This window comes from Theropithecus gelada, chromosome 4 (assembly GCF_003255815.1).
Source record: "Theropithecus gelada isolate Dixy chromosome 4, Tgel_1.0, whole genome shotgun sequence".
Classification (NCBI taxonomy): domain Eukaryota; kingdom Metazoa; phylum Chordata; class Mammalia; order Primates; family Cercopithecidae; genus Theropithecus; species Theropithecus gelada.
The window spans coordinates 64,621-76,756 of NC_037671.1; the positions used below are offsets into that span (position 1 = coordinate 64,621).

General features: G+C 43.5%; 1 non-coding gene across 1 annotated transcript; it reads right to left on the reverse strand.

Moving 5' to 3' along the window:
* Nucleotides 1-9,301: 9,301 nt before the first annotated feature.
* On the reverse strand, nt 9,302-9,403 carry LOC112623932. Its single transcript, XR_003119278.1, has one exon. It is a non-coding gene; the product is annotated as a U6 spliceosomal RNA (small nuclear RNA).
* Between the last annotated feature and the right edge of the window lie 2,733 nt (nt 9,404-12,136).

The window sequence follows — 12,136 nt, forward strand, 5'->3', positions numbered from 1 at the left end:
AGAGATTACAGGCGTGAGCCACCACACCCGGCCATAACCTGCTTTTAATCAGCGGCTTCAAAATGGCTGTGACATCAAGTGTATAATAACACTGAACTCACAGTCATGCTTTACATATCAAAAGATGGGTGGAGAGAGACTTCTTACGTCAGTTTGATGGAACAATATGTGTGCCGTCTGTTTCATGTACACTAGAATCAATCCCTGGATTAAGCCAGACCAGTGGCATGGACACACAGCACGGGATTGCACTGATCTGACTGACTCTGCTGGAACATGGTGCCACCAGCTGTAACAGGAACACTGGAAGAAATGAATAAATCCAATGAAAACTTGTATTTATGGTAGGGGTGTGGCTGAGATGTTGTTCACTTTATCACCCCTTCTAGTCAAGGGAGACCAGCGGGACTTTTCCTTAGTTCAGCTAAAGACGAAATTCTTTGTCCCACAGCCATGAAAATTCAGGCTCACAGATAATTTGAATGGTGAGTGAGACAGGGTTTCATTGGATGAAAAGAAAAGGGTGAAACAGGGACTCTCACTAGGCCAGAGTCCCTGCTAGAGCGCTTCCCACCCAACATTCAACCCCCAGGTTCCACACACGAAGAAGAGGGGCCAGGCTGCTCCCCGCTGCAAAGGGCGCAAACTTCCCGAGGCTCCACCTCAGTGGGCAGGCTGGTCAGGGTTTCTCCCAGGAGCCCCCTCCACCTGGCTGTCTCACTACTTCTGAGACTTTGGTCTCTTTACCTTCTGGACACTGGAAGCCATGTAATGGTTGTGTTTCCCTCTTTGAATTGGCTTCCAGAGAGCTCATTTCCAAATCTGTGACCCCCACCCACAACACAGCATGATGTTTATAGTAATCTCACTGGTTTTATCTGATTTTTCTAACTCTTCACTTGCCTTCATATTTTTTTTTCTTTCTTTTTTTTTTTTTTTTTTTTTTTGGAGATTTTGGGGTCTCACTCATAGCTCACTGCAGTTTCAAATTCCTGGGCTCAAGGGATCTTCCAGCCTCAGCCTTCCAAGGAAGTAGCTGGGACTACAGGCATGTGCTCCAACAGCCTGGCTACTTCATTTTATTGTTTTTTAGAAATGAGATCTGGCTATGTTGACCAGGCTGGGCAGTCTCAAACTCCTGGCCTCAAGCAATCCTCCTGCCTTAGCCTCCAGAGTAGGTGGAATTACAGGCAGGCACCACCAGGCTCAGCCCTAGATGTAATTTTTCATTCTATTGTATTGTGTTTAAGCTATTTTAGATTTTGTTTAAAACAAGGCTGGTATAGATACATACAATGTTTTATTCCTGGACTGGGTTTTACTATGACCTGGGTGAAATATTGCTAAAATACCTACCTCTCTTAACTTTGATTTATTGGTCACCCAGCAACAGATTTTGATTGGCAGTCAACTTTTCTTTTCAGGTATCTTGCTACTTGTTTATTTATTTTGTCATTTCACTGGTTCCATTCACTAGTTTCCATATTTCATTGCATCCTTTTTTGCTCTTGCATTTTGTTTTTTTATTTTTATGTTATTCTTTTAATTTTATATCATATTTATGTAATGTGGTTTTTCCTTAACTTTTTAAACTGTTTTGAAGTAAATTTCATTAAAAATTTCTTTTTTTAGCCAGGCGCAGTGGCTCACTCCTGTAATCCCAGCATTTTGGGAGGGTGAGGCGGGCGGATCACCTGAGGTCAGGAGTTTGAGACCAGCCTGACCAACATGGAGAAACCCCATCTCTACTAAAAATACAAAAATTAGCTAGGCCTGGTGATGCACGCCTGTAATCCTAGCTACTAGGGAGGCTGAGGCAGGAAAATCGCTTGAACCTGGGAGGTGGAGGTTGCGGTGAGCCGAGATCACACCATTGTACTCTAGCCTGGGCAACAAGAGCAAAACTGTGTCTCAAAAACAACAACAACAAAAACTATTTATTTATTTTCTGAGACAAGTTCTGGCTCTATCACTCAGGCTGGAGTGTAGTGGTACAATCACGGCTCACTGCAGCCTGGACCTCCTGGGCTCAAATGATCCTCCCACCTCAGCCTCCCAAGTAGCTGGACTAGAGGCGTACACCAATATGCCTGGCTAATTTTTGTATTTTTAGTACAGAGTTTCGCCGTGTTGCCCAGGTTGGTCTCAAACTCCTGAGTTCAAGTGATCTGCCTTCCTTGGCCTCCCAAAGTGCTGGGATTATAGGCATGAGCCACCACGCCCGGCCTAAAATTTCTTTTACTGTGGTAAAAAGAAATATATATATAATTCAGGTATAAACAAGGAATTACATTCTGATACATGCTACACCATGGATGAATATTGAAAAAAGTTATGCAAAGTGAAATAAGCCAGACACAAAAGGACAAATATTGTATGGTTTCACTTACAGCAGACATTTAAAATGGGGAAATCTGGTTTGTCAGCACAGCAGGGAAAAAAATAAATAAAAATAAAATAGGAAAATCATAGAAGTGAAAAGTCAATTTGGCTAGGTGTACTGGCTCATACTTGTATGTGTATATATGTGTGTGTGTATATGTATGTATGTTATATATATGAAAATGTATATAACATAAAATTTGGCATTTTAACCATTTTATGTTTTTATTTTTATTTTATTTTTTATTTATGTATTTTTTGAGATGGAGTCTCGCTGTTGTTGCCCAGGTTGGAGTGTAGTGGCGCGATCTTGGGTCACTGTAGCCTCCGCCTCCCGGGTTCAAGCGATTCTCCTGCCTTAGCCTCCCCAGTGGCTGGGATTACAGGTGTCCACCACCATGCCCAGCTAATTTTTGTACTTTTAGTAGAGACGGGGTTTCACCATGTTAGCCAGGCTGGTCTTGTACTCCTGACCTCAGGTGATCCACCCACTTCAGCCTCCCAAAGTGCTGGAATTACAATCATGAGCCACCATACCTGGCCCATTTTATGTTACTTTATTTTCTCAAGACGGAGTCTCGTTCTGTTGCCCAGGCTGGAGTGCAGTGGCACCATCTCAGTTCACTGCAAGCTCTGCCTCCCAGGTTCAACCAATTCTCCTACCTCAGCCCCCTGAGTAGCTGGGATTACAGGTGTCTGCCACCATACCTGGCTAATTTTTGTATTTTTAGAGGGATGGGGTTTCACCATGTTGGCCAGTCTGGTCTCGAACTCCTGACCGCAGGTGATTCACCCGCCTTAGCCTCCCAAAGTGCTGGGATTACAGGCATGAGCTACTGTGCCCGGCCTAACCATTTTAAATGTATAATTCATTGGCATTAATTACATTTAACATTGTTGTGCAGTTGTCAACCACTATCTATTTCCAAACTTTTTCATTACTCCAAACAGAAACTCATTACCCATTAAGCAGTAACTCCCCATTCACCTTTCCCTCCAGCCCCTGGTAACCTCTAATCGACATTTTTCTGTTTTTTTTTTTTTTTTTTTTTTTTTTTTTTAGAGATGGTGGGGATGGATGTCTCACCATGCTGCCCAGGTTGGTCTCGAACTCCTGGCCTCAAGCAGTTGTCCTGCCTCAGCCTCTCAGAGTGCTGGGATTACAGGCATGAGCCACGGCACCTTATTGACTTTTCACCTCTATGATTTTCCTATTTTACTTTTATTTATTTTTTTCCCTGCTGTGCTGACAAACCAGATTTCTCCATTTAAAATATCTAATGTAAGTGAAATCATACAATATTTGTCCTTTTGTGTCTGGCTTATTTCATTTTGCATAATTTTTTCCAATATTAATCCATGTTGTAGCACGTACCAAAATGTAATTTCTGCTGGGCATGGTGGCTCATACGTCTAATCCCAGCACTGTGGGAGGCCGAGGCAGGCAGATCACCTGAGGTCAGGAGTTTGAGACCAGCCTGGTCAACATGGTGAAACCCCGTCTCTACTAAAAAAAATACAAAAATTAGCTGGGTGTGATGGCGCGTGCCTATAATCCCAGCTACTCAGGAGGCTGAGACAGGAGAATTGCTTGAACCTGGGAGGCGGAGGCTGCAGTGAGCCGAGATTGCGCCATTGCACTCCAGCCTGGATGACAGAGCAAGACTCTGTATCCAAATAAATAAATAAATAAATAAAATGTAATTTCTTTTTTATGGCTGAATAATAGTACTTTGTTAAATTTTCAGTATTGTGTACTTTTTAAAATTAATTTTAACTGCTTACTTTTTCTTTTTCTTTTTTTTTTTTTTGGTAGAGATGGGGACCTCACTATGTTGCCCAGGTGGGCCTCAAACTCCTGGGCTCAAGCGATCCTCCCCTTTCAGCCTCCCAAAATGCTGAGATTACAGGCGTGAGCCACCTCGTTCTGCCACCATTTTATTTTTTGAGTGATGTCTTATTGTCTTAATTTCTTGGGTGACTAACAGTGATGCTTGATAGTATCACCCTAGCATAATGATAGCATCATCCTTAGCAAGGGAATTGGGCCCTGTTACCGGTAGATGGCGCTGTCGATCTTTTAAAGAGCGAGCTCTCTTGCTCTCCCACTTGGAACTCGCTGAGTCAAAACACAGCCTGAGTAGTTTAGGAGCTCCAAAGCCCCGCATATCTCCATTTTCCGCATTTTCTCTCATTAAGACCAACACAAATTTTACCTTTATTATTAGTTATGTGACCTGCTAAGACAATTTATAACACTTTTTATTATTGAAATTTTCAAACTTACACAAAAATAAAGAAAATGTCTCTACCTACCATGCAACTTCAACAATTATTAGCATTTACAAATCTTGGAACAATGTTATTTTCTCACATTATGTTCTATCTCATCCCTCTTAAAGTGTTATGAGATGGGATTCGAGACCAGCCTGACCAACATGGTGAAATTCCATCTCTCCTAAAATACAAAATTAGCCAGGCGTGGTGGCGTGCCCCTGTAATCCTAGTTACTCAGGAGGCCGAGGCAGGAGAATAGCTTGAACCCGGGAGGCGGAGGTTGCAGAGAGCCAAGATCGTGCCATTGCACTCCAGCCTGGGCGACAGAGTGAGACCCCATCCTAAAACAAAAAAAAAAAAAAAAAAACAGTTATGGAATGGGAAATCCATGCTCTAGGCTCAGTAAAATCACTCTACATTAGGAAAGTCTTGGAAACAGACTGCATTTCAGCAGGGAGAGGAGGGGAATTGATGATTTCATTCAAGAAAATAGCCTTAACTCACCGCCCTGACCAATAATCAGGTAATGTGGAATCTGCTCGTAAGATTTCTGGTGGAGGCCAGGCGCAGTGGCTCAAGCCTGTAATCCCAGCACTTTGGGAGGCCGAGACGGGCGGATCACGAGGTCAAGAGATCGAGACCATCCTGGCTAACACGGTGAAAAACCGTCTCTACTAAAAAATACCAAAAAAAAACTAGCCGGGCGAGGTGGCGGGTGCCTATAGTCCCAGATACTCGGGAGGCTGAGGCAGGAGAATGGCGTGAACCCGGGAGGCGGAGCTTGCAGTGAGCTGAGATCCGGCCACTGCACTCCAGCCTGGGCGACAGAGCAAGACTCCATCTCAAAAAAAAGAGAAAAACAAACAAACAAAAAAAAGATTCCTCGTGGATAGCAAAAATAGAGCACAACTGGGCTTTTGAATACCTCTTACATCTGCCTGCCTTTGTCATGTTTATTTCCAATCTGATTTCACCCCCTTCCTATCAGTATCTTAGGATCTCAGGGTGCAGCTGATCTCAGCTCCCTTCCTTATAGTGAGACCAAGATAAGTTGACTGGGCCTGGAAATATTATCAAGAGAGGTTTTCGAATGGAGTCTACTGAATTTCCACTGAGTCGTGTCTGAAGATAAATCACAGGGCATCTATTCAGCAGTCCAGGCTGGTGTCTATCTTACTTCCTGAATGTGGGTCTTGGGTATCCCTCAGAGCGGCTGTCTGATATCAAGAAGGGAAATGTGTGCTAGAGATGGTTTACTGTTATAAGTCAAACAAATAAATTATTGAGTAAACCATGTTCAGCTTTTGTCCTGATAAATATACCTTCATCCTGATCTTGAAGGCTAGTGTAGCAGATACTGTTGTGTGCCACCCAAATCCTACGTTCACTATTGTCACTCATTCCCCAGCTGCCGGGAGTGTTGGTTGTGACAGTGCCCTCTCTGCTGAAAAGAGCTGCCTTGCCCAAGGTTACGCCTCCCCTCCCTGGGGCAGCCACACCCAGTGACTGGCAGATAAGAACATACAAAGTCCTGGTTATCTTGCCTCTAGTTTGGCCAACTTTAAAGGACTAGCCCAATGCCAGAGGCCTCCGCAATCCATGAGATCAGCTCAGTCCTCTTTACGGCTTCATTACAGTTCAATTTCTCTTTCCCTGTCCCGTTTCTCTCAGACTTTAAAGATGTTTATCCCAAGATTGTTACCCAATAAACCTTCTGCAGACAAATCTATCTTAGAATCTGTTTTCTGGGAATCCAAGCAAAGACAGCCAGGCTGGAATTTAGAATTCTGAGACTCCCCTAGGTCCCATGGCAGAATATGGCTGAGTGAAGAAAGCTAGCTCTGGGTCCTCCACCTGCATCTGCCCTACTTTCTTTTCCTGAAAATTCAAGTCCCCTAAAACCTCCAGACCCATATCCTTCTCTGAAAACAGCCACCCTTTGGGGCCTCAGAGCACGCACAACAGCAGCAGGGCATGCCCACGGGAGGATGGGCCCCAGGAGGAGGCCATGCAAGCTTGGAAGCAGGCATGGGGGCCATTTGTGCCAGGAATTCAGGGGTTCCCAGTACCTAGACTGTAGTACTTGTAGAAGAGATGCAAGCTTCATGGGTAGGCCTATCCCTTTGGCTTCTCAGACTTTTTGTCCTATAAGATGGGGGAACGATAGAGCAGGTCCCTCTAAATCATGGAGCCCAGGCAGGGTCCTCATGTGCTTGGATCCAAGGGTGGGAAAACTTTTTCTGCCTAATTTAAGCCAGTGGCATTTGTGTCTCTGTTGCAAGCAGCCAAAAATTTATATTTTGACACATCTAGTTGACTTCCTGCACTTCTATGCCCATCTTCCTAAAAGAGACTAGTGTATCTCTCTAAAAGGGACTTCATTCTTTACTCTCAGGTCCTAGAATATACTGGTGTTTCCTATATTTTAATGATGTTTTCCACAATCAAAATCTGATTTCATTAGGAAATCCATTCATGCAAGAGATGTCTCTAATTAAAAACTATCCAAATAACTTCTCCAATAACCAACCACAATGGCCTTTTGGTTCTCCTCTCCGCTGAGGGCTTATGTCCCCAGATATCCTTTGACATCCATCAGCCCTGCTCTCTATAGTGACAGTCTGCAGGAACATTTCCATTTATTGCCTCTCCAGTGATTCTCAGCCCTTTGCAAACAAAATTCCATCCAGTTCCTTCACAGGGCAGTCCTCTGAAAACTATGAGCCTCTATTGTTAGTCATGATATGCGGAGATTGTTGAGGGTCTCAAGTACCAAATCCACCTACTGCAATGCATTGAGAAAATACGCATCAATTGCTTGTTCTGATAATGTACTAGAGTGTGTAAGAGCTTACTATTGGGGAGCTGCATGAAGAGAGCACAGGACATCTCTATACTAATTTTGCAACTTTCCATTCATCTTTAATTATTTGAAAACAAAAAGAGAAGAAGAAAAAAAAAAGAGGAGGAGGCAGGACATTAAAAAATATGTCCTTATGGACGGGCTCGGTGGCTCACATCTTTAATCCCAGTGTTTTGGGAGGCCGAGGCGGGCGGATCACCTGAGGGCAGGAGTTCAAGACCAGCCTGACCATCATGGCGAAACCCCATCTCTATTAAAAGTACAAAAATTAGCCAGGCGTAGTGGCAGACGCCTGTAATCCCAGCTACTTGGGAGGCTGAGGCAGGAGAATCGCTTGAACCTGGGAGGCAGAGCTTGCAGTGAGCCAAGATCTTCCCACTTCACTCCAGCCTGGGCAACAAGAGAGAAACTCTGTCTCAAAAACAAACAAACAAAAAAAACAACAAAACAAAACAAAACAACAACAACGAAAAACTCCTTATTCAAAAATTGAGGCCATTCCAGATAAAGAAACTCTCTTTATTCACACAGTTTTGGCTCCAAACTTTACTGTGGCTTCCTACCTTAGTGAACTGGATTAGTGAGCATGTGCGATTGCAGTGACTCTGCCTAGACAAGAGGCAGGGCAGCCTGCCCTGTCCCATGAGTCCTTCCCCTTGGGCTTCCATAAAAGGGGTGAGGTGTCTTTCCCCAGCAGCAGGAGGCGTTGAGTAATTCTCGTGACACCAGCCTTAAAAAAGGACTTGGCCTGCAGTCTGCCACACACATCTCCCTCAGGGCCCCAGCAAGGCCACCGCAGCTGGTAGGTGCTTAATGGAGGATTTCTAGGATTTTGCATCTTGGTTATCTCATCGTTGAGGACTCGACCTGCATCTGGCATAGTCTAGGAGATGGAATTGAGGAAGGCCTATGCACAGAGTACCGGGAATTAGAGAGCTGAGTCACCGGAGAGTCTTGAACCTCAGAGCAGCTGCCTTTCTCTTGGACTCAGGCCAAGATTGAGAGAGACTGATGACATACTGCATCTCACAGGTTCCCAGGGGCACAAGGTTATTTGCAACCACAGCAGCTCCATGGGCTAAGGAGGCCTTGGGTTTCTGCAGGGACAGGAAGCATCAGAGCAGAGAAGAGCAGATGGAATGGTGATCGATGTAGGGCCCTGAAGTTTACTTGGTTGTCTTCTAGAATTGTGAGGTGCTGTGTTTACAGAAAAAACATAGCTTGCACTGCGCTCAGTCGCTGGATCCCAGGGAAAAGGGCTAAATAAAGACAATCTGCAATGCATTGGAAGGAAAAACTGAGAGGCTTATATATTTATAAGAGGTATTCCTACTATATATTTGTAAATTTTCCACAGTGTAGGAATGTCCAGATGCCATTAAAAAAAAACAGACTAAGTGTATTTATTCATTTATCTATTTTTATTGACATTGTAATTGTATAAATTCAGATGTCTTTTTTTTTTTTTTTTTTTTTTTGAGATGGAGTTTTGCTCTTCTTGCCCAGGCTGGAGTGCAATGGCATGATCTCAGCTCACTGCAACCTCCTTCTCCTGAGTTCAAGCAATTCTGCTGCCTCAGCCTCCGGAGTAGCTGGGGCTGGGACTACAGGCATGCACCACCATGCCCAGCTAATTTTTCTGTACTTTAGTAGAGACGGGGTTTTGCCATGTTGGCCAGGCTAGACTTGAACCCCTGACCTCAAGTGATCCTTCCACCTCGGCCTCCCAAAGTGCTGGGATTACAGGACTGAGCCACCTCGCCCAGACTTTTCTTTTTTTTTTTAATGGAACTCTTCACAAATTTGTGTGTCATCCTTGAGCAGGGGCCATGCTAATATTCTCTGTGTCAGATGCCACTTTTTTTTTTAGACGGAGTCTCACTCTGTTGCCCAGGCACCTGCCCCCATCCCCAGCTAATTTTTTGTGTATTTTTAGTAGAGACGGGGTTTCACTATGTTGGTCAGGCTGGTCTGAAACTCCTGACCTCAGGTGATCTACCCTCCCCTGCCTCCCAAAATGCTGGGATTACAGGCATAAGCCACCGCGCCTGGCCTCAGATGCCACTTTTAAAGAGAAAAGGCAGTCTGCATGGATGGTGGAGTTCTTTGTTTTTTGTTTGTTTGTTTGTTTTTGTTGTTGTTGTTGTTTTTTGAGACAGAGTCTCACTCTGTCACCCAGGCTGGAGTGCAGTGGCACAATCTCTGCTCACTGCAACCTCCATCTCCCAAGTTCAAACAATTCTCCTGTCTCAGCCTCCCAAGTAGCTGGGACTACAGGTGCCCGCCACCACGCCCAGTTAATTTTTGTATTTTTAGTAGAGGTGGGATTTCATCATATTGACCAGGCTGGTCTCAAACTCCTGACCTTAGGTGATCTGCCTGCCTCAGCCTCCCAAAATGCTGGGATTACAGGTGTGAGCCACCACTCCTGGCCTCTTTGTTTTTTAAATTCAGTACACATCTTAGTATTCTAATATATTGTCTCCTAAATGAGTTTTTATTTAACTATTTAAAATTTTTATCAAATTTATGCAGATAAGTAATCTAAAAAGTCAAATAGTTCTAGAAGACATAACAAAAACTATAGTCCGGTACCAACCCCTAATTCTCTGTTCCTAGAAGTAAAAGCATTTCGATGCTCAATTAGTTTTCTTCTTCCTGTTTCTTAATAGGAAGTTATATCAGTCAGGGTTCAGTGCAGGAACTAGAGATTATGCTAGGTAAATTAACAGGAAGACATTTTACAAAGGGTATTAAGAGCTTTTGAAATCTTTAGAAAGGCTGAGGGCGCAGGTTCTAAGCTGGGCTTTATGAAATGATATCCAGAACTATACAGATCTACTAGGTTTTCTTTTGATCATTTGTCTATGAATTTATCACAAATTTGTCAGCAAATTCTACAGAAGTCTATTTTTTTCTCTGCAGTTAATGTATTACAATTAATCAATTCCCTCTTTTTCTTGGTAATATCATTCTGTGACCAGGTAAAGGAATTTTCTTAATTCCTGAGGTTTTGGCACCCCCCCTTTTTTTTTTTTGAGATCCACTGTCACCCAGGCAGAAGTGCAACGGTGCAATCTTGGCTCACTGCAACCTCTGCCTTCTGGGTTCAAGCAATTCTCTGCCTCAGCCTCTTGAGTAGCTGGAATTACAGGCGTGTGCCACCATGCCCAGCTAATTCTTTTGTGTGTTTTTGGTACAGATGGGGTTTTACCATGTTGACTGGGCTGGTCTCAAACTCCTAGCCTCAAGTGACCAACTCACCTTGGCTTCACAAAGTGCTGGAATTCAAGCATGAGCCACCATGCCCGGCCTCCAAACCATTTTGATCTGGACCTGTGGATCCCCAGTTCTCCCACACAGCAACCTCCTAGGGTGTCTCTTCAGCATCCTCCTGGGATTTTCATTCTCTTCGCTCTTTGGAGGATCCCACATCTTTATCTCTCTTGATCTAATCCCTTACTTTGATGGAATTTCCTAAGGTAAGGGGCAAGGGAGGGTAGTTTTTGAAATTTTGTCTGAAAATGTCTTTTATATTATTATTACATCTGATTAACAGTTTTACTGAAAATAAAATTCCAAGTTGTAAAATTTACACCTAAATTAGGAAAGTACTGCTCCACTATCTTCCAGCTTCCAGTGCTACTGTTGAAAAGCCCTCAGCTAGGTGTTACTGTGCACACCTGTAATACCAGCACTTTGGGAAGCCAAAGTGGGAGGACTGCTTGAGCCCAGGAGTTCAAGATCAGCCTGGGCACCGTAGTGAGATTGTGTCTCTATAAAACATAAAATAAAATTTAAAAATTAGCTGGGCATGGTGGTACACGTCTGTAGTTTTCAGGAGGCTGAGAGGGGATGATCCCTTTAGCCCAGGAGTTCAAGGCTGCAGTGAGCCATGATTGTATCACTACACTCCAGCCCGGGTGACAGAGTGAGATCCTGTCTCACTGTTTATTTTTATAAAAATAAAAATAAAAAATAAAGAAAAGAAAAAGAAAAATAGGAGAAACCTCTATACTATTTGAGTTTTGATCTTTTTTATGTGACCTGTTATTTTCTTTTTGTCCAATTTGTGATTTTCCTTTTTGTCCTCAGTATTTTTAAAATTATGATACTATACCTTGGATTTCATTCCTTTTGTTAGACACTTCTGTTAGACACTTGATGTCTATGTCTGTCTCACTTTGGAATCATATCTCTCGGTTCTGAGAAAAGTTCTTGAATTATTTCTTTGATAATTTCATCCCTTCTGTTCCCTCTGTCTATTCTTTCTAGAAATCCTCCTATTCATCCAGATTATCTAATTTTCATATATTTTCTGTACCATCTACATTTCTTTTCCTTTTCTTTCTTTTGGGACAGTGTCACCCAGCTTGGAGTGTAGTGGCACTATCTCGGCTCACTCCAACCTCCACCTCTCCCGGCTTCAAGCAATTCTCCTGCCTTAGCCTCCCAAGTAGCTGGGATTATAGGCACATGCCACCACTCCTGGTTAATTTTTGTATTTTTAGTAGAGATGGGGTTTCACCGTGTTGGCAAGGCTGGTCTCGAACTCCCTAATCTCAAGTGATCAACCCACTTCAGCATCCCAGAGTGCAGAGATTACAGGCCTGA